A 22,403-nucleotide genomic window follows, 5' to 3' on the forward strand; every position below is an offset into this window, starting at 1 on the left:
TAGATGGCTGTATGTAGGTAGATAAATAGATGGCTGTTGGTAGATAGATATATACTGTCTGTTGGTAGATAGATAGATACTGTCTGTTGGTAGATAGATAGATTCTGTCTGTTTGTAGATAGATACTGTCTGTTGGTAGATAGGTAGATAAATAGATGGCTGTTGGTAGATAGATATATACTGTCTGTTGGTAGATAGATAGATACTGTCTGTTGGTAGATAGATAGATTCTGTCTGTTTGTAGATAGATACTGTCTGTTGGTAGATAGGTAGATAAATAGATGGCTGTTGGTAGATAGATATATACTGTCTGTTGGTAGATAGGTAGATAAATAGATGGCTGTTGGTAGATAGATATATACTGGCTGTTGGTAGATATATACTGGCTCTTAGTAGATATATACTGGCTGTTGGTAGATAGATATATACTGGCTGTTGGTAGATAGATATATACTGGCTGTTGGTAGATAGAGATATACTGTCTGTTGGTAGATAGGTAGATAAATAGATGGCTGTTGGTAGATAGGTAGATAAATAGATGGCTGTTGGTAGATAGATATATACTGTCTGTTGGTAGATAGATATATACTGGCTGTTGGTAGATAGATATATACTGGCTGTTGGTAGATAGATATATACTGGCTGTTGGTAGATAGAGATATACTGTCTGTTGGTAGATAGGTAGATAAATAGATGGCTGTTGGTAGATAAATAGATGGCTGTTGGTAGATAGATAAATAGATGGCTGTAGGTAGGTAGATAAATAGATGGCTGTAGGTAGGTAGATAAATAGATGGCTGTAGGTAGGTAGATAAATAGATGGCTGTAGGTAGGTAGATAAATAGATGGCTGTAGGTAGGTAGATAAATAGATGGCTGTAGGTAGATAGATATATACTGGCTGTAGGTAGATAGATATATACTGGCTGTTGGTAGATAGATAAATAGATGGCTGTTGGTAGATAGATATATACTGTCTGTTGGTAGATAGATAAATAGATGGCTGTTGGTAGATAGATATATACTGGCTGTTGGTAGATAGATATATACTGGCTGTTGGTAGATATATACTGGCTGTTGGTAGATAGATATATACTGGCTGTTGGTAGATAGATATATACTGGCTGTTGGTAGATAGATATATACTGGCTGTTGGTAGATAGATATATACTGGCTGTTGGTAGATAGATATATACTGGCTGTTGGTAGATAGATATATACTGGCTGTTGGTAGATAGATATATACTGGCTGTTGGTAGATAGATATATACTGGCTGTTGGTAGATAGATATATACTGGCTGTTGGTAGATAGATAAATAGATGGCTGTTGGTAGATAGATATATACTGTCTGTTGGTAGATAGAGATATACTGTCTGTTGGTAGATAGGTAGATAAATAGATGGCTGTTGGTAGATAGATATATACTGTCTGTTGGTAGATAAATAGATGGCTGTAGGTAGGTAGATAAATAGATGGCTGTAGGTAGGTAGATAAATAGATGGCTGTAGGTAGGTAGATAAATAGATGGCTGTAGGTAGGTAGATAAATAGATGGCTGTAGGTATGTAGATAAATAGATGGCTGTAGGTAGGTAGATAAATAGATGGCTGTAGGTAGGTAGATATATACTGGCTGTTGGTAGATAGATAAATAGATGGCTGTTGGTAGATAGATAAATAGATGGCTGTTGGTAGATAGATAAATAGATGGCTGTTGGTAGATAGATATATAGATGGCTGTTGGTAGATAGATATATAGCTGGCTGTTGGTAGATAGATATATACTGGCTGTTGGTAGATAGATATATACTGGCTGTTGGTAGATAGATATATACTGGCTGTTGGTAGATAGATATATACTGGCTGTTGGTAGATAGATATATACTGGCTGTTGGTAGATAGATATATACTGGCTGTTGGTAGATAGATAGATAAATAGATGGCTGTTGATAGATAGATATATACTGTCTGTTGGTAGATAGGTAGATAAATAGATGGCTGTTGGTAGATAGGTAGATAAATAGATGGCTGTTGGTAGATAGATATATACTGTCTGTTGGTAGATAAATAGATGGCTGTAGGTAGGTAGATAAATAGATGGCTGTAGGTAGGTAGATAAATAGATGGCTGTATGTAGGTAGATAAATAGATGGCTGTATGTAGGTAGATAAATAGATGGCTGTAGGTAGGTAGATAAATAGATGGCTGTAGGTAGGTAGATAAATAGATGGCTGTAGGTAGGTAGATAAATAGATGGCTGTAGGTAGATAGATAAATAGATGGCTGTAGGTAGATAGATATATACTGGCTGTTGGTAGATAGATAAATAGATGGCTGTTGGTAGATAGATATATACTGTCTGTTGGTAGATAGATAAATAGATGGCTGTTGGTAGATAGATATATACTGTCTGTTGGTAGATAGATATATACTGTCTGTTGGTAGATAGATGTATACTGTCTCTTGGTAGGTAGATGTATACTGTCTGTTGGTAGATAGATATATACTGTCTGTTGGTAGATAGATAAATAGATGGCTGTTGGTAGATAGATATATATACTGTCTGTTGGTAGATAGGTAGATAAATAGATGGCTGTTGGTAGATAGATATATACTGTCTGTTGGTATATAGATACATACTGTCTGTTGGTAGATAGGTAGATAAATAGATGGCTGTAGGTAGGTAGATAAATAGATGGCTGTAGGTAGGTAGATAAATAGATGGCTGTAGGTAGGTAGATAAATAGATGGCTGTAGGTAGGTAGATACATAGATGGCTCTAGGTAGGTAGATAAATAGATGGCTGTAGGTAGGTAGATAAATAGATGGCTGTTGGTAGGTAGATAAATAGATGGCTGTTGGTAGATAGATAAATAGATGGCTGTTGGTAGATAGATATATACTGGCTGTTGGTAGATAGATAAATAGATGGCTGTTGGTAGATAGATATATACTGTCTGTTGGTAGATAGATATATAGATGGCTGTTGGTAGATAGATATATACTGTCTGTTGGTAGATAGATATATACTGTCTCTTGGTAGGTAGATGTATTTTGTCTGTTGGTAGATAGATATATACTGTCTGTTGGTAGATAGATAAATAGATGGCTGTTGGTAGATAGATAAATAGATGGCTGTTGGTAGATAGATAAATAGATGGCTGTTGGTAGATAGATAAATAGATGGCTGTTGGTAGATAGATAAATAGATGGCTGTTGGTAGATAGATAAATAGATGGCTGTTGGTAGATAGATAAATAGATGGCTGTTGCTAGATAGATAAATAGATGGCTGTTGGTAGATAGATATATACTGGCTGTTGGTAGATATATATATAAACTGTCTGTTGGTAGATAGATATATACTGTCTGTTGGTAGATAGATATATACTGTCTGTTGGTAGATAGATATATACTGTCTGTTGGTAGATAGATATATACTGGCTGTTGGTAGATAGATATATACTGTCTGTTGGTAGATAGATATATACTGTCTCTTGGTAGGTAGATGTATACTGTCTGTTGCTAGAGAGATAAATAGATGGCTGTTGGTAGATTAGATAAATAGATGGCTGTTGGTAGATTAGATAAATAGATGGCTGTTGGTAGATTAGATAAATAGATGGCTGTTGGTAGATTAGATAAATAGATGGCTGTTGGTAGATAGATAAATAGATGGCTGTTGGTAGATAGATATATACTCTCTGTTGGTAGATAGATATATACTGTCTGTTGGTAGATAGATATATACTGTCTGTTGGTAGATAGCTAGATAAATAAATGGCTGTTGGTAGATAGATATATACTGTCTGTTGGTAGATAGATAGATACTGTCTGTTGGTAGATAGATATATACTGTCTGTTGGTAGATAGGTAGATAAATAGATGGCTGTTGGTAGATAGATATATACTGTCTGTTGGTAGATAAATAGATGGCTATTGGTAGATAGATATATACTGGCTGTTGGTAGATAGATATATACTGGCTGTTGGTAGATAGGTAGATAAATAGATGGCTGTTGGTAGATAGATATATACTGGCTGTTGGTAGATAGATATATACTGGCTGTTGGTAGATATATACTGGCTGTTGGTAGATAGATATATACTGGCTGTTGGTAGATAGATATATACTGGCTGTTGGTAGATAGATATATACTGGCTGTTGGTAGATAGATATATACTGGCTGTTGGTAGATAGATATATACTGGCTGTTGGTAGATAGATAGATAAATAGATGGCTGTTGATAGATAGATAAATAGATGGCTGTTGGTAGATAGATATATACTGTCTGTTGGTAGATAGGTAGATAAATAGATGGCTGTTGGTAGATAGGTAGATAAATAGATGGCTGTTGGTAGATAGATATATACTGTCTGTTGGTAGATAAATAGATGGCTGTAGGTAGGTAGATAAATAGATGGCTGTAGGTAGGTAGATAAATAGATGGCTGTAGGTAGGTAGATAAATAGATGGCTGTATGTAGGTAGATAAATAGATGGCTGTATGTAGGTAGATAAATAGATGGCTGTAGGTAGGTAGATAAATAGATGGCTGTAGGTAGGTAGATAAATAGATGGCTGTAGGTAGGTAGATAAATAGATGGCTGTAGGTAGATAGATATATACTGGCTGTTGGTAGATAGATAAATAGATGGCTGTTGGTAGATAGATATATACTGTCTGTTGGTAGATAGATAAATAGATGGCTGTTGGTAGATAGATATATACTGTCTGTTGGTAGATAGATATATACTGTCTGTTGGTAGATAGATGTATACTGTCTGTTGGTAGATAGATATATACTGTCTGTTGGTAGATAGATAAATAGATGGCTGTTGGTAGATAGATATATATACTGTCTGTTGGTAGATAGGTAGATAAATAGATGGCTGTTGGTAGATAGGTAGATAAATAGATGGCTGTTGGTAGATAGATATATACTGTCTGTTGGTATATAGATACATACTGTCTGTTGGTAGATAGGTAGATAAATAGATGGCTGTAGGTAGGTAGATAAATAGATGGCTGTAGGTAGGTAGATAAATAGATGGCTGTAGGTAGGTAGATAAATAGATGGCTGTAGGTAGGTAGATACATAGATGGCTGTAGGTAGGTAGATACATAGATGGCTCTAGGTAGGTAGATAAATAGATGGCTGTAGGTAGGTAGATAAATAGATGGCTGTTGGTAGATAGATAAATAGATGGCTGTTGGTAGATAGATATATACTGGCTGTTGGTAGATAGATAAATAGATGGCTGTTGGTAGATAGATATATACTGTCTGTTGGTAGATAGATATATAGATGGCTGTTGGTAGATAGATATATACTGTCTGTTGGTAGATAGATATATACTGTCTCTTGGTAGGTAGATGTATTTTGTCTGTTGGTAGGTAGATGTATTTTGTCTGTTGGTAGATAGATATATACTGTCTGTTGGTAGATAGATAAATAGATGGCTGTTGGTAGATAGATAAATAGATGGCTGTTGGTAGATAGATAAATAGATGGCTGTTGGTAGATAGATAAATAGATGGCTGTTGGTAGATAGATAAATAGATGGCTGTTGGTAGATAGATAAATAGATGGCTGTTGGTAGATAGATAAATAGATGGCTGTTGGTAGATAGATATATACTGGCTGTTGGTAGATATATATATAAACTGTCTGTTGGTAGATAGATATATACTGTCTGTTGGTAGATAGATATATACTGTCTGTTGGTAGATATATATATAAACTGTCTGTTGGTAGATGGATATATACTGTCTGTTGGTAGATGGATATATACTGTCTGTTTGTAGATAGATATATACTTTCTGTTGGTAGATAGATATATACTGTCTGTTGGTAGATGGATAGATAAATAGATGGCTGTTGGTAGATAGATATATACTGTCTGTTGGTAGATGGATAGATATATACTGTCTGTTGGTAGATGGATAGATATATACTGTCTGTTGGTAGAAGGATAGATATATACTGTCTGTTGGTAGATGGATAGATATATACTGTCTGTTGGTAGATGGATATATACTGTCTGTTGGTAGATATATATATATACTGTCTGTTGGTAGATAGATATATACTGTCTGTTGGTAGATAGATATATACTGTCTTTTGGTAGATAGATAGATAGATATATACTGTCTGTTGGTAGATAGATAGATAGATAGATATATACTGTCTGTTGGTAGATAGATAGATAGATAGATAGATACTGTCTGTTGGTAGATAGATAGATAGATAGATAGATAGATAGATAGATAGATAGATAGATAGATAGATAGATAGATAGATAGATAGATAGATAGATAGATACTGTCTGTTGGTAGATAGATAGTTGGCTGTTGGTAGATAGATAGTTGGCTGTTGGTAGATAGATAGTTGGCTGTTGGTAGATAGGTAGATACTGTCTGTTGGTAGATAGGTAGATACTGTCTGTTGGTAGATAGATATATACCGACTGTTGGTAGAAACGACTAGTGCACTAAATTGGGAAAATTGGTCCATTTGGGAGGCCTCCTCTGGTGCTGAGCTGTGTGCAGGAGACAGGATAGGTTGTGACTCACACCCTTTTCTTTGCTGAGCTTTGACTCCCGTTGCTTTGACAACAAACTGTCTGATTTTGCCCGCCGGCTCTCTCGCCGTCTGTTGTCGTCATGTATGAGGTGTGTGTGTGTGTACGTGTTGCCGTGGTGGAGAAGAGATGGTAGTCACAACAGGAGAGAGTTGACTCTATATGCAGACCACTTGTTTTAATAAATTTCAGACCCGGTTTCTTCCATTCATCTGGTGTTTCAAATGTTACCTCAATTTGGGAACATCTCAGGATACAAAATATATGAACTGCAAAAGTGAACTGTACCCAATTAACTAAAGACTACTCTGTCTATTACTACTGTTAATGTCCCAGTCAAAATAGTTCCTGATTTTGTTTTGGATACTTAGGAATTACTGGTAACCCGCTCCCTGTCAGATTTGCTGAAGGAAAATCTCATGTGGCGATTGGAAATGACTAGGAAAGACCTGATTGGATGGTCAACCCCACCAATATCACTTATGGGTAGAATAAATTCCATCTTCCTCAATTTTTTCCCCCAGTGTATTCCAACTGCTACACGTATTTTAAGGTGCTGGACACAGTGATCTCAGAGTTTATTTATTTATTTATTTATATATATACACTGCTCAAAAAAATAAAGGGAACACTTAAACAACACAATGTAACTCCAAGTCAATCACACTTCTGTGAAATCAAACTGTCCACTTAGAAAGCAACACTGATTGACAATAAATTTCACATGCTGTTGTGCAAATGGAATATACAACAGGTGGAAATTATAGGCAATTAGCAAGACACCCCCAATAAAGGAGTGGTTCTGCAGGTGGGGACCACAGACCACTTCTCAGTTCCTATGCTTCCTGGCTGATGTTTTGGTCACTTTTGAATGCTGGCGGTGCTTTCACTCTAGTGGTAGCATGAGACGGAGTCTACAACCCACACAAGTGGCTCAGGTAGTGCAGCTCATCCAGGATGGCACATCAATACGAGCTGTGGCAAGAAGGTTTGCTGTGTCTGTCAGCGTAGTGTCCAGAGCATGGAGGCGCTACCAGGAGACAGGCCAGTACATCAGGAGACGTGGAGGAGGCCGTAGGAGGGCAACAACCCAGCAGCAGGACTGCTACCTCCGCCTTAGTGCAAGGAGGAGCAGGAGAAGCACTGCCAGAGCCCTGCAAAATGACCTCCAGCAGGCCACAAATGTGCATGTGTCTGCTCAAACAGTCTGAAACAGACTCCATGAGGGTGGTATGAGGGCCCGACGTCCACAGGTGGGGGTTGTGCTTACAGCCCAACACCGTGCAGGACGTTTGGCATTTGCCAGAGAACACCAAGATTGGCAAATTCGCCACTGGCGCCCTGTGCTCTTCACAGATGAAAGCAGGTTCACACTGAGCACCTGACAGACGTGACAGAGTCTGGAGACGCCATGGAGAACGTTCTGCTGCCTGCAACATCCTCCAGCATGACCGGTTTGGCGGTGGGTCAGTCATGGTGTGGGGTGGCATTTCTTTGGGGGGCCGCACAGCCCTCCATGTGCTCGCCAGAGGTAGCCTGACTGCCATTAGGTACCGAGATGAGATCCTCAGACCCCTTGTGAAACCATATGCTGGTGCAGTTGGCCCTGGGTTCCTCCTAATGCAAGACAATGCTAGACCTCATGTGGCTGGAGTGTGTCAGCAGTTCCTGCAAGAGGAAGACATTGATGCTATGGACTGGCCCGCCCGTTCCCCAGACCTGAATCCAATTGAGCACATCTGGGACATCATGTCTCGCTCCATCCACCAACGCCACGTTGCACCACAGACTGTCCAGGAGTTGGCGGATGCTTTAGTCCAGGTCTGGGAGGAGATCCCTCAGGAGACCATCCGCCACCTCATCAGGAGCATGCCCAGGCGTTGTAGGGAGGTCATACAGGCACGTGGCAGCCACACACACTATTGAGCCTCATTTTGACTTGTTTTAATGACATTACATCAAAGTTGGATCAGCCTGTAGTGTGGTTTTCCACTTTAATTTTGAGTGTGACTCTAAATCCAGACCTCCATGGGTTGATAAATTGGATTTCCATTGATTATTTTTGTGTGATTTTGTTGTCAGCACATTCAACTATGTAAAGAAAAAAGTATTTAATAAGATTATTTCCTTCATTCAGTTCTAGGATGTGTTGTTTAAGTGTTCCCTTTATTTTTTTGAGCAGTATAATATGGAATAATAAAAAGCCATGAATCCGTAAAGCCATACTGCAACAACCAAAACAAATAGTGGGTTTGGGTCGCCCTCATTTTCAGAAATATTATTGGGTTGCAAACATTCGTAATATCATGTTTTATATTCAACATTATGACTCTTCACTTCAGAGTGGGCAGTCATAGAATTAAAATATTGCATAGAGTCACAACGTTTTGAATCCAAAAATATGATATTCTGAAAATGAGGGCGACCCCAAACCACCATGTCATAGAATCCGTTATCCTGCATGACTCCAACGTGAAGAGCTATCGACTGTTCTCCTCTTCCAGCTTCATTCGCTAACTTCAGTGAGAATTACCTGGTCAGACAGTGGCAACATTTTCTTTGTTTTTGTTGAACCCAATACCAGTGTTTTGATTATGTACATGTGTTTACATTCGTACTGGTGTATAGATATGTGAACTTTTAATATGAGGATGTAAATATCATTTAAAAGTTGAGAAACATTTGGGGTGGAAGGGGAGGGAGGGATTTGAAACAATCTTTTATTTCTTGAATGCTGAAGCCATCTTGAAACGTGTCAGTTTGGACGTGCCGCCTGTTTCTGCTCTTTTAACCAATCAGATCAGCTCTGAGAAAGATCTGACGTGGTCGGGAAACCGGTTGGTGGAGGGGATATTAGAATTGGGCTATCGATGTAAACACATGTTGATATTTTACATTGTTTATATAAAGCCGCTCTTCTACATATATAGAAATGATTGTATCTTTGTATGACCTGCTGATCAAATAAAATATTTAAAAAATATATTTTATAAAAAGGAGAGCGAGAGGGTCTGAGTCATATGGAGAGACGTGACAGGGTCTGAGCCGTAGGGAGAGAGACGTGACAGGGTCTGAGCCGTAGGGAGAGAGACGTGACAGGGTCTGAGCCGTAGGGAGAGAGACGTGACAGGGTCTGAGCCGTAGGGAGAGAGACGTGACAGGGTCTGAGCCGTAGGGAGAGAGACGTGACAGGGTCTGAGCCGTAGGGAGAGAGACGTGACAGGGTCTGAGCCGTAGGGAGAGAGACGTGACAGGGTCTGAGCCGTAGGGGAGAGAGACGTGACAGGGTCTGAGCCGTAGGGAGAGAGACGTGACAGGGTCTGAGCCGTAGGGAGAGAGACGTGACAGGGTCTGAGCCGTAGGGAGAGAGACGTGACAGGGTCTGAGCCGTAGGGAGAGAGACGTGACAGGGTCTGAGCCGTAGGGAGAGAGACGTGACAGGGTCTGAGCCGTAGGGAGAGAGACGTGACAGGGTCTGAGCCGTAGGGAGAGAGACGTGACAGGGTCTGAGCCGTAGGTTTGAGAGACGTGACAGGGTCTGAGCCGTAGGGAGAGAGACGTGACAGGGTCTGAGCCGTAGGGAGAGAGATTAGAGGTGTGTAGATTTCACTGGGGAGGTTTGATCTAGACCTACTTTAGACCAGAGACCTATGGCGCCTTATTCCCTACGTAGTGCACTACTTTAGACCAGTCAACATATAGTAATAGTTGAGCCATTTGAGAGTCTAACAACAGTTGTGGTTAACTATGAGGTGTTGGTTTGCAGAAATGTAATAATACATGTTTTTAACGATGCTTTGTGTTTTGATGTTCTCTGAATTCAATTCCTCTGCATGTCATGAGTGGATTCATTTCCACAGACAGATTCACACATAGAATAATCTAAAGTAGTGCACTAGGTACGGAATAGGGTGCCATTTGGAACACACATCTTGTGAATAGGGTGCAGCAGGTTAGCCTAGTGGTTAGAGCGTTGGACTAGTAACTGAAAGGTTGCAAGATCGAATCCCCGAGCTGACAAGGTAAAAATCTGTTGTTCTTCCTCTGAACAAGGCAAGTTAACCCACTGTTCCTAGGCCATCATTGTAAAATAAGAATTTGTTCTTAACTGATTTGCCTAGTTAAATAAAACAATTAAAAATAATAAGCAATGACAATCACAGCCTCTACTCTTCAGTCAGTGAGATTATCCTGTCCTCTCCTCCCTCCATAGCTCCATGGCTGGTTCATTTAAAATCATCTTAACTTCTGACTTTCCCAGCCCACTCTGGTTCTCTTATCCTCCCTCCCGCCCACTGCTCCTGTTTCTCTCTCACACACACACACACTCTAAAACACTTCCACTATGAAACATTGAGCAGTCAGAAAAGCTCCAGGGGAAGAGTTTGTTTTTATTAATATGTCAACACGTGGCGTGGTGTCAACCTTCAGGCACTTTCAAATATTTACCCTCGCTGCACAAAACATTTCAGGATCTATAATGACCACTTGAACTCTTCACTCTGCCCTGTTTCCAAACAGAGGTGAGGGGTGGGGGAGGGAGGGAGGGAGAGGAGAGGGGGAAGGAGAGGAGAGCGGGGAGAGAGAGGGGAGAGGGGGGGAGAGAGAGGAGAGCGGGGGGAGAGAGAGGAGAGCGGGGGAGAGAGGAGAGCGGGGGAGAGAGAGGAGAGCGGGGGAGAGAGGAGAGCGGGGGAGAGAGAGAGCGGGGGAGAGAGAGAGCGGGGGAGAGAGAGAGCGGGGGAGAGAGAGAGCGGAGAGCGGGGAGAGAGAGAGGAGAGCGGGGGAGAGAGAGGAGAGCGGGGGAGAGAGAGAGGAGAGCGGGGGAGAGAGAGAGGGGAGCGGGAGGTAGAGGGAGGGGAGCGGGAGGTAGAGGGAGGAGAGCGGGAGGTAGAGAGAGGAGAGCGGGAGGTAGAGAGAGGAGAGCGGGAGGTAGAGAGAGGAGAGCGGGAGGTAGAGAGAGGAGAGCGGGAGGTAGAGAGAGGAGAGCGGGAGGTAGAGAGAGGAGAGCGGGAGGGAGAGAGAGAGAGGAGAGCGGGAGAGAAGGGGGTTGGGGGGAGAGAGAGGAGAGCGGGAGGGAGAGAGAGGAGAGCGGGAGGGAGAGAGAGGAGAGCGGGAGGGAGAGAGAGGAGAGCGGGAGGGAGAGAGAGGAGAGCGGGAGGGAAAGGGGTGGGGGGAGAGAGAGGGAAGCAGCAGAGAGCGGGCCATGGTCTGTGTGATGTCGCATTAGCTCGTTCAGCCATTCAACCAGCTGTTTAAAGCCGAGCGGGGTTAGGGCTGGGAGGAGAGGAGCGGGACGGGAGCCTTTTCATTTTTAAAGCTGTTTTATCAACGTGGCTGAGTGCCCGCATGTTGCGTCACATAGCATATGAGTGCTAATTCAACCCCCCACCTCTCTCTCCCTTCCTCTCTCCTCTCTCTCCCACCTACCCACTCCTCTACCCGCTCTTCAATACTGAGAAACCAGCCAGAAGCCAAAGTACACTATGATATACGTTCTATCTATCTATCTATCTATCTATCTATCTATCTATCTATCTATCTATCTATCTATCTATCTATCTATCTATCTATCTATCTATCTATCTATCTATCTATCTATCTATCTATCTATCTATCTATCTATCTATCTATCTATCTATCTGACATTCAGATCTGACGATCGATCGTGCGTGCATTTGGAAAGTATTCAGACCCCTTGATTCTTCTCTGCAGATCTTCTCAATCTCTGTCAGGTTGGATGGGGAGAGTTGCTGCACAAATATTTTCAGGTCTCTCCAGAGATGTTCGATCAGGTTGAAGTCCGGCATCTGGCTGGGTCACTGAAGGACATTCAGAGACTTATCCCGAAGCCATTCTTGCGTTGTCTTGGCTGTGTGCTAAGGGTCATTGTCCTGTTGGAAGGGAAACCTTTCCCCCAGTCTGAGGTCCTGAGCGCTCTGTAGCAGGTTGTCAGAGGAGAGGAGAAGAGGCTGTCAGAGGAGGAGAGGAGAAGAGGCTGTCAGAGGAGGAGAGGAGAAGAGAGTTTGTCAGAGGAGAGGAGAAGAGAGTTTGTCAGAGGAGAGGAGAAGAGAGTTTGTCAGAGGAGAGGAGAAGAGAGTTTGTCAGAGGAGAGGAGAAGAGAGTTTGTCAGAGGAGAGGAGAAGAGAGTTTGTCAGAGGAGAGGAGAAGAGAGTTTGTCAGAGGAGAGGAGAAGAGAGTTTGTCAGAGGAGAGGAGAAGAGAGTTTGTCAGAGGAGAGGAGAAGAGAGTTTGTCAGAGGAGGAGAGGAGAGGCCGTCAGGGGAGGAGAGGAGAGGCCGTCAGGGGAGGAGAGGAGAGGCCGTCAGGGGAGGAGAGGAGAGGCCGTCAGGGGAGGAGAGGAGAAGAGAGTTTGTCAGAGGAGGAGAGAGGCCGTCAGAGGAGATGAAGAAAAGAGGCTGTCTGGGGAGAGGAGGAGAGAAGAGAGGCTGTCTGGGGAGAGGAGGAGAGAAGAGAGGCTGTCTGAGACCCAGTTGGCACCCTATTTATTTACCTGTGTGTTACAGCTTCTTGAGCCTGGTAGTACCTCGTTGGCGGTAGTACCTCGTTGGCGGTAGTACCTCGTTGGCGGTAGTACCTCGTTGGCGGTAGTACCTCGTTGGCGGTAGTACCTCGTTGGCGGTTAGCTTGACTTGTTCACCTCCCTATGGGGTGGTAGGAGAGAGCTGGGATATCAGACAGACTACTCTCACTTCCTCTCGCTCTCTCTTTTGTTCCCCCCTCTCTCTCTCTCTCTCTCTCTCTCTCTCTCTCTCTCTCTCTCTCTCTCTCTCTCTCTCTCTCTCTCTTGTCTCTCTCTCTCTCTCTCTCTCTCTCCCACAACCTCAGAGCAGCACTCCTAGTACGTCACTACATAAACTACACAGACAAGACTGTCAGATGATCTTAGATCAGCTGTGACATCTGAAACGTACTCTGTCTGAGGCCAATCCTAGGCTATCCCTCGATTTGTTGTTGACACAGATCAGATCGCTACAGATGGCAGAACAGTGGTATGCTTCTGGCCTCTTCAGACTCTAAATTAGTCGCTTATTAAAGAAAGAAGGCGGGGGACTCCATTTTTTATTTTGTTGTGCTGCTTGTCATGAAATTGAATTATATTAAAGTGATTTAAAATGTCAAGTATTTTTCTTTGGTCTGAAATAAATGACGGCAGACCATTATCACACCAAGACGAGGCTGATACTGTAAGTCGCTATAGGCATGTTTCTCACCGTGTATGTACCAGCTGATGGCTGCATAATGATCTGTCAGGGAGGTAGAAGAGCCAGGGAGAGAATCTCTCAATGGCCCCTGTCCTCATTGACATTCTGTATCTCTAACGTACGTTGAGTGTCTTCCAAATAGCACCCTATGCCCTAGATAGTGCACTACTTTTCACCAGATTCCTCCTATGTAGGGATTAGGGTGCTGTTTGAGCTGTACGTAGAGCATACTGGCTGTCTCTGTGACACAATTTGAACAGCCTGTTTTATTTCATGTATCTAATAGACCACATGGATATTTCTATAAATCTGAATTGTTTTTAATGACACTGTTGATACTAACTTTGTCAGTTGTTGGCACCAGTGGATGATTTGGTCACATCATTAAAAAAAACAGAGCTATGAAACTTTGACCTGTTCACTGGACAGGCTACTTTATCCCAGACCTGCTGTTTTCCATCATCATCTCTCTCCCCCCCTCTCTCCCTCTCTCCGCCCCTCTCTCCCCCCCCTCCCTCCCTCTCCCCCCCTCTCACCCCTCTCCCCCCTCTCCCTCTCTCTCCCCCTCCCTCTTCCCCCTCCCTCTTCCCCCTCCCTCTTCCCCCTCCCTCTTCCCCCTCCCCTCTTCCCCCTCCCTCTTCCCCCTCCCTCTTCCCCCCTCCCTCTTCCCCCTCCCTCTTCCCCCCTCCCTCTTCCCCCTCCCTCTCTCTCTTCCCCCTCCCTCTCTCTCTTCCCCCTCCCTCTCTCTCCCCGCCCCCCTCCCCCTTCCCCCTCCCTCTCTCCCCCTCTCCCTCTTCCCCCCCTCCCTCTCTCTCCCCCCTCTCCCTCTCTCTCTCTACCCCCTCTCCCTCTCCCCCCTTCTCCCTCTCGCTCTCTCCCTCTTCCCCCCTCTCTCCCTCTTCCCCCTCTCTCCCCCCTCCCTCTCTCACCCCTCTCCCTCTTCCCCCTCCCTCTCTCTCCCCGCCTCTCCCTCTTCCCCCCCTCTCCTCCCTTCTCCCTCTCGCTCTCTCCCTCTTCCCCCCTCCCCCCTCCCTCTCTCTCCCCCCTCTCCCTCGCTCTCCCTCTTCCCCCCTCTCCCTCTTCCCCCCTCCCCTCTCCCCTTCTCCCTCTTCCCCCTTCTCCCTCTTCCCCTCTCTCTCCCCCTCTCTCTCTCCCCCATCTCTCCCTCTCTCCCCCCTTCCCCCTTCTCCCTCTCTCCCCCCTCTCTCTCCCCCCTCTCTCTCCCCCTCTCTCTCCCCCCTCTCTCTCCCCCCCTCTCTCTCCCCCCTCTCCCTCTCTCTCTCTACCCCCTCTCCCTCTTCCCCCCTCTCCCTCTTCCCCCCTCTCCCTCTTCCCCCCTCCCTCTCTCTCCCCCCTCCCTCGCTCTCCCTCTTCCCCCCTTCTCCCTCTTCCCCCCTCCCTCTTTCCCCCTCTCTCTCCCCCCCTCTCTCCCTCTCCCCCCTCTCTCCCTTTCTCCCCCCTTCCCCCCCTCTCTCCCCCTTCTCCCTCTTCCCCCCTCTCCCCCCTCTCTCTCTCCCCCTCTCTCTCCCCCCCTCTCCCTCTCTCTCTCTACCGCACCTGCTGTCTCGACCTCTGAATGCTGGGCTATGAAAAGCCAACTGACATTTACTCCTGAGGTGCTGACCTGTTGCACCCTTGACAACCACTGTGATTATTATGGTAACCCTGCTGGTCTCTATGAACGTCTTTGAAGAATGATCTGGCCTTAATGGCCATGTACTCTTATCTCCATCTGGCCACCCCTCAGAGCCTGGTTCCTCTCTAAGGTTTCTTCCTAGGTTCCTGCCTTTCTAGTGTCCCATGATGCACCTGCTTTCCGTACAGAACCAGGATAACAACGACGAGACATCTGTTAAATTAGCATGCCCTTACCTTCTCACATTGACTTGGATAGATTTAGTGTAACAGCAAAGAAAAGTCACTTCAAATCAAGTGCAAAGTGTATTTATTTATTGAAGATTTCAAGGTGCCATGTGTTCTTTTCTGCAGGATCCTCTAGAGGGCAGAATTTGAAAGAATGATTCCACGGCAACAACAACAAAGGAAAGCAGGCAGAAAGACTGTGATTTCCCGCAGTTTTTTTTGGGGCAGGTTTTCACTTTCAAAATCACACATTTATAGTGGATGTTCTAAGTCCACAACGATGCTTAAAACACATCGGGGGCCCGTACTGTTTTTGTGTACTTACCCTTTAATTCCGGTGTGCACCAGTCAGATTGTTGTGTTTGGCTAGCGCTGTTTCTGTAGCCGCGTGTGATTTAAGTTTTCAAAACAAATGGCCACTTGATTGATGCAAATAATCATGATTCTACCAGGTATTGTTGTCTTAGCTACTTTGTAGATGCTTACAAAACACTTGTTCTAATGAACAGACTGAGCAACTAGAAAAAGCATTAAAAACTAAAAAAGACTAAGACCCAAAGCACTCTAATCAGAGATAATTATTATTACATTATTACTAAAGACACAGGGATAATCAGAGAGAATTATTATTACAGTATTACTAAAGACAGGGTTAATCAGAGATAATTATTATTACATTATTACTAAAGACACAGGGATAATCAGGGATCAGAGTACATTATTACTAAAGACACATGGTTAATCAGGGATCAGAGTACATTATTACTAAAGACACAGGGTTAATCAGGGATCAGAGTACATTATTACTAAAGACACATTGTTAATCAGGGATCAGAGTACATTATTACTAAAGACACATGGTTAATCAGGGATCAGAGTACATTATTACTAAAGACACATGGTTAATCAGTGATCAGAGTACATTATTACTAAAGACACATGGTTAATCAGGGATCAGAGTACATTATTACTAAAGACACAGGGTTAATCAGGGATCAGAGTACATTATTACTAAAGACACAGGGTTAATCAGGGATCAGAGTACATTGTTACGAAAGACAGATGGTTAATCAGGGATCAGAGTACATTATTACTAAAGACACAGGGTTAATCAGGGATCAGAGTACATTATTACGAAAGACAGATGGTTAATCAGGGATCAGAGTACATTATTACTAAAGACAGGGTTAATCAGGGATCAGAGTACATTATTACTAAAGACACATTGTTAATCAGGGATCAGAGTACATTATTACTAAAGACACATTGTTAATCAGGGATCAGAGTACATTATTACTAAAGACACATGGTTAATCAGGGATCAGAGTACATTATTACTAAAGACACATGGTTAATCAGGGATCAGAGTACATTATTACTAAAGACACAGGGTTAATCAGGGATCAGAGTACATTATTACTAAAGACACAGGGTTAATCAGGGATCAGAGTACATTATTACTAAAGACACATGGTTAATCAGGGATCAGAGTACATTATTACTAAAGACACATGGTTAATCAGGGATCAGAGTACATTATTACTAAAGACACATGGTTAATCAGGGATCTGAGTACATTATTACTAAAAAATGCCTTGTACCGTATAACCTCACTCAAAAAGATTACAGAGGGGTCGTTTTTTAAGAAAGAAGAAACATTGTTGAACCCTTGCAGCCAATTAAAAATGTGTACCGCACTGCCAAGTCAAACGGTCACTACTGTAAAGACCTAGTTATTTTGTTGTGTTGGTAAAGTCATCTCTGAACATTAGCATTTATTTCATGTGATTAGTGATTCATTTATTTCATGTGATTTAGTGATTCATTTATTTCATGTGATTCATTTACATCTGTCCCTTATGTTAAGGTCAACACTGTTACGTGAGTTGATCTGTCATTTTAATATGATGAAACTATTCCTTTATTTATATTTAATATATATTTATATCTATTTATATCTAATAGTCATAGCATAGTGTAAAAACAGGTGATATTCTTTTTGGCCATTTTCTGATGTTTTGTGGTAGAAAACTGAGCAGGTTGCACATAACATGTCAACCCTGTTACTCAGAAATAGACAGGCTAGAATTTTTAACAATAGAAAGAAGATGACCGTAGTGAATTATTGTAATGTTTGATTTGATTTTTGTTTATGTGTCAATTATTCCCATAAAGAATGGGTTGCCAAACGGGCGATTTGACACAAATATACAATTTCATCAATTAATTAATAAATTGTAGTTGAATATGTACAGTCGTGGCCAGAAGTTTTGACAATGAGACATATTAATTTCCACAAAGTTTGCTGCTTCAGTGTCTTTAGATATTTTTGTCAGATGTTACTATGGAATACTGAAGTATAATTACAAGCATTTCATAAGTGTCAAAGGCTTTTATTGACAATTACATGAAGTTGATGCAAAGAGTCAATATTTGCAGTGTTGACCCTTCTTTTTCAAGACCTCTGCAATCCGCCCTGGCATGCTGTCAATTAACTTCTGGGCCACATCCTGACTGATGGCAGCCCATTCTTGCATAATCAATGCTTGGAGTTGGTCAGAATTTGTGGGTTTTTGTTTGTCCACCCGCTCTTGAGGATTGACCACAAGTTCTCAATGGGATTAAGGTCTGGGGAGTTTCCTGGCGATGGACCCAAAATATTGATGTTTTGTTCCCCGAGCCACTTAGTTATCACTTTTGCCTTATGGCAAGGTGCTCCATCATGCTGGAAAAGGCATTGGTCGTCACCGAACTGTTCCTGGATGGTTGGGAGAAGTAGCTCTCGGAGGATGTGTTGGTACCATTCTTTATTCATGGCTGTGTTCTTAGTTAAAATTGTGAGTGAGCCCACTGCCTTGGCTGAGAAGCTACCCCACACATGAATGGTCTCAGGATGCTTTACTGTTGGCATGACACAGGACTGATGGTAGCGCTCACCTTGTCTTCTCCGGACAAGCTTTTTTTCCAGATGCCCCAAAAAATCGAAAAGGGGATTCATCAGAGAAAATGACTTTCCCCCAGTCCTCAGCAGTCCAATCCCTGTACCTTTTGCAGAATATCAGTCTGTCCCTGATGTTTTTCCTGGCGAGAAGTGACTTCTTTGCTGCCCTTCTTGACACCAGGCCATCCTCCAAAAGTCTTTGCCTCACTGTGCGTGCAGATGCACTCACACCTGCCCACTGCTATTCCTGAGCAAGCTCTGTACTGGTGGTTCCCCGATCCCGCAGCTGAATCAACTTTAGGAGACGGTCCTGGCGCTTGCTGGACTTTCTTGGGCGCCCTGAAGCCTTCTTCACAACAATTGAACTGCTTTCCTTGAAGTTCTTGATGATCCGTTAAATGGTTGATTTAGGTGCAATCTTACTGGCAGCAATATCCTTGCTTGTGAAGCCCTTTTTGTGCAAAGCAATGATGACGGCACGTGTTTCCTTGCAGGTAACCATGGTTGACAGAGGAAGAACAATGATTCCAAGCAGCACCCTCCTTTTGAAGCTTCCAATCTGTTATTCGAACTCAATCAGCATGACAGAGGGATCTCCAGCCTTGTCCTCGTCAACACTCACACCTGTGTTAACGAGAGAATCACTGACATGATGTCAGGTGGTCCTTTTGTGGCAGGGCTGAAATGCAGTGGAAATGTTTTGGGGGGATTCAGTTCATTTACATGGCAAAGAGGGACTTTGCAATTAATTGCAATTCATCTGATCACTCTTCTTAACATTCTGGACTATATGCAAATTGTCATCATACAAACTGAGGCAGCAGACTTTGTGAAAATGTATATTTGTGTCATTCTCAAAACATTTGGCCGCGACTGTACTCTTTATGACAAAATGTTGAAATTATGTGAAATCAAACGTTTCTTTCTGTTGTAGACCAAGTTACACTTCTCAAAAGGTACTGAATTGGTGGAACGACCCATTGGGCACCACGGTGATGCGCTTTAGGATATCACACAAAGGGTAACAAGGGTTTGTTGGGATTAGGGGGGGGATATCTTGTAGCCGAAACATCCAGCTTGTTAAGTAGCTATGTGCCCTGTATAGACAAACTGAAATCAAGGGCCTTATTCAGTCAAATAGGGTACAGACTCTGTAGCAGTAGTCTATGTTATCCAGGTGTTGACCAGACCAGTTTTCTTCTTTTTTTTTTTTTTTACTAGGCTGGGATGCAGCTTTTGATTTCATGGTTACCAATGGGTGAAGTTGATTGACTGGTGTCTCCATAGTAGAGACCTATTCAGGAGCCCCGTGAAGTGCCGTAATATTGTATTTTGACTAATGAATGCAACTTTATATAAATAAGGTTTATTTTAATTCCCAGTCTCACCGAGAACAGGCTTAGTTCTCCTTTAGTTTTTAAAACATCTCATATTGAAGCGTTGAGAGCAGCAGGAATGAATGAGAGCATTTTGCATTAGAAGGACACGTGGGTGTGAAACTGGTGAGAGAGAGAGAGAGAGAGAGAGAGAGAGAGAGAGAGAGAGAGGCTGATGGTGGGGGGGAGGAGCAGGAGGATTTGAGCAGATATTAAAAGATGATTGTGTGTGGCCTTTTCTCCATCTCTCTCTCTCTCCCCCTCTCTCTCTCTCTCTCCCCCTCTCTCTCTCTCCACAGGGAGAATGTTACAGATATGGGATAATAAACAGCACAACAGAGAGAGCATCAACAAAAAGAAAGATGGGGAAAAAAGCAGCTGACATAAATAGTGATGGTGAAATATCTTCTAGTATCCTCAGCTGCATAGAATAATACAACTGTTTCCTGTCTCACCATAGTCAGGTTGCGATATAATACAACTGTTTCCTGTCCCTTCATAGTCAGGTTGGGATATTGTACAACTGTTTCCTGTCTCACCATAGTCAGGTTGGGATATAATACAACTGTTTCCTGTCTCACCATAGTCAGGTTGGGATATAATACAACTGTTTCCTGTCTCACCATAGCCAGGTTGAGATATAATACAACTGTTTCCTGTCTCACCATAGTCAGTTTGGGATATAATACAACTGTTTCCTGTCTCACCATAGTCAGGTTGGGATATAATACAACTGTTTCCTGTCTCACCATAGCCAGGTTGGGATATTGTACAACTGTTTCCTCTCTTACCATAGTCAGGTTGGGATATAATACAACTGTTTCCTGTCTCACCATAGTCAGGTTTGGATATAATACAACTGTTTCCTGTCTAGTTGCTTCCCCCTGGTGAATCTAGTTGCTTCCCCCTGGTGTATCTAGTTGCTTCCCCCTGCTGTATCTAGTTGCTTCCCCCTGCTGTATCTAGTTGCTTCCCCCTGCTGTATCTAGTTGCTTCCCCCCGCTGTATCTAGTTGCTTCCCCCCGCTGTATCTAGTTGCTTCCCCCCGCTGTATCTAGTTGCTTCCCCCTGCAGTATCTAGTTGCTTCCCCCTGCTGTATCTAGTTGCTTCCCCCTGGTGAATCTAGTTGCTTCCCCCTGGTGAATCTAGTTGCTTCCCCCTGGTGAATCTAGTTGCTTCCCCCTGGTGAATCTAGTTGCTTCCCCCTGGTGAATCTAGTTGCTTCCCCCTGGTGAATCTAGTTGCTTCCCCCTGGTGAATCTAGTTGCTTCCCCCTGGTGAATCTAGTTGCTTCCCCCTGGTGAATCTAGTTGCTTCCCCCGGCTGTATCTAGTTGCTTCCCCCGGCTGTATCTAGTTGCTTCCCCCTTGGTGAATCTAGTTGCTTCCCCCTTGGTGAATCGAGTTGCTTCCCCCTTGGTGAATCGAGTTGCTTCCCCCTTGGTGAATCGAGTTGCTTCCCCCTTGGTGAATCGAGTTGCTTCCCCCTTGGTGAATCTAGTTGCTTCCCCCTGCTCTATCTAGTTGCTTCCCCCTGCTCTATCTAGTTGCTTCCCCCTGCTCTATCTAGTTGCTTCCCCCTGCTCTATCTAGTTGCTTCCCCCTGCTGTATTTAGTTGTTGATTTAATTTCTATGGCTTTGTACTATTGTATCTTTAGCTCACCACTGTCATAGGCAACTGTTGTTTTCATCTAGCAGAGCAGTGTTTTTAGTTGATTTCATATCTTGTTGTTGTTATCAAGTGGTTTACGTCATCCTCAAATAGGATACTGTTCTGAAGATGGACCATCGTTCAGGGCTCCAGGAACACAGCAAGTCATTGTTTAGTAACAGTATCAGCATCACAAGGTCTCTTCCTGTCATGTTTATTACAAGGCTTTTGGTTCTAAGAAGTAGCCTACGCTATTGAACGGTTGTGTCTGGGTTTTTTATTTTTTATTTAAGAGATTCATGTTGTCAAGTAACACAGGAAGTCATTGTTAGTGACAGTATCAGCATCACTAGATTACTGTTGATTTATCACAAGAGGACTGTTTACTACATGGCTTTTCAATCTTAAGAATGCCACTTCTTAACTGTTGAAGTTGCATTTTACCGTTTGTATTATGTGGACATGACCGATGGCTGCATCACAGACGTTCTGCGGCACTGTATTGGCCAGATCAGATTTATATTAGTCATTTTATTACATCAAACCTGTTTGTAGTTGGTTAGGCGTTACAATGTGAGGAACCTTTCCCAGGCTGTGTCCGAGGTGGCACCCTATTCCCCGCACTCTTAGGGAAAAAGAGGTACTGTCTAGAACCTAAAAGGGCTCTTCGGCTGTCCCCATAGGAGAACCTTTTGAAGAACCCTTTTTGGTTCCATGTAGAACGCTTTTTGGTTCCATGTAGAACGCTTTTGGGTTCCATGTAGAAC

The 22,403-nt window shown here is 43.1% G+C and overlaps 1 protein-coding gene across 3 annotated transcripts in view; it reads left to right on the forward strand.

Annotated features, from left to right (window-relative positions):
* The window catches only part of LOC106560617 (lipoma-preferred partner homolog), a 591,662-nt gene that overhangs the window by 141,895 nt on the left and 427,364 nt on the right, over positions 1 to 22,403 (forward strand). The window contains exon 1 of one of the 3 annotated variants that reach the window (XM_045687985.1): positions 20,362 to 20,380. The exons of the other annotated variants lie outside the window; for them this stretch is intronic. The gene's annotated coding sequence lies outside the window, so the exon portion shown is untranslated. Of the gene's footprint in view, positions 1 to 20,361; positions 20,381 to 22,403 lie in introns of those variants that run through there. 3 annotated transcript variants of the gene reach the window in all.

The sequence above is a fragment of the Salmo salar genome, chromosome ssa10 (genome assembly GCF_905237065.1).
Source record: "Salmo salar chromosome ssa10, Ssal_v3.1, whole genome shotgun sequence".
NCBI lineage: Eukaryota > Metazoa > Chordata > Actinopteri > Salmoniformes > Salmonidae > Salmo > Salmo salar.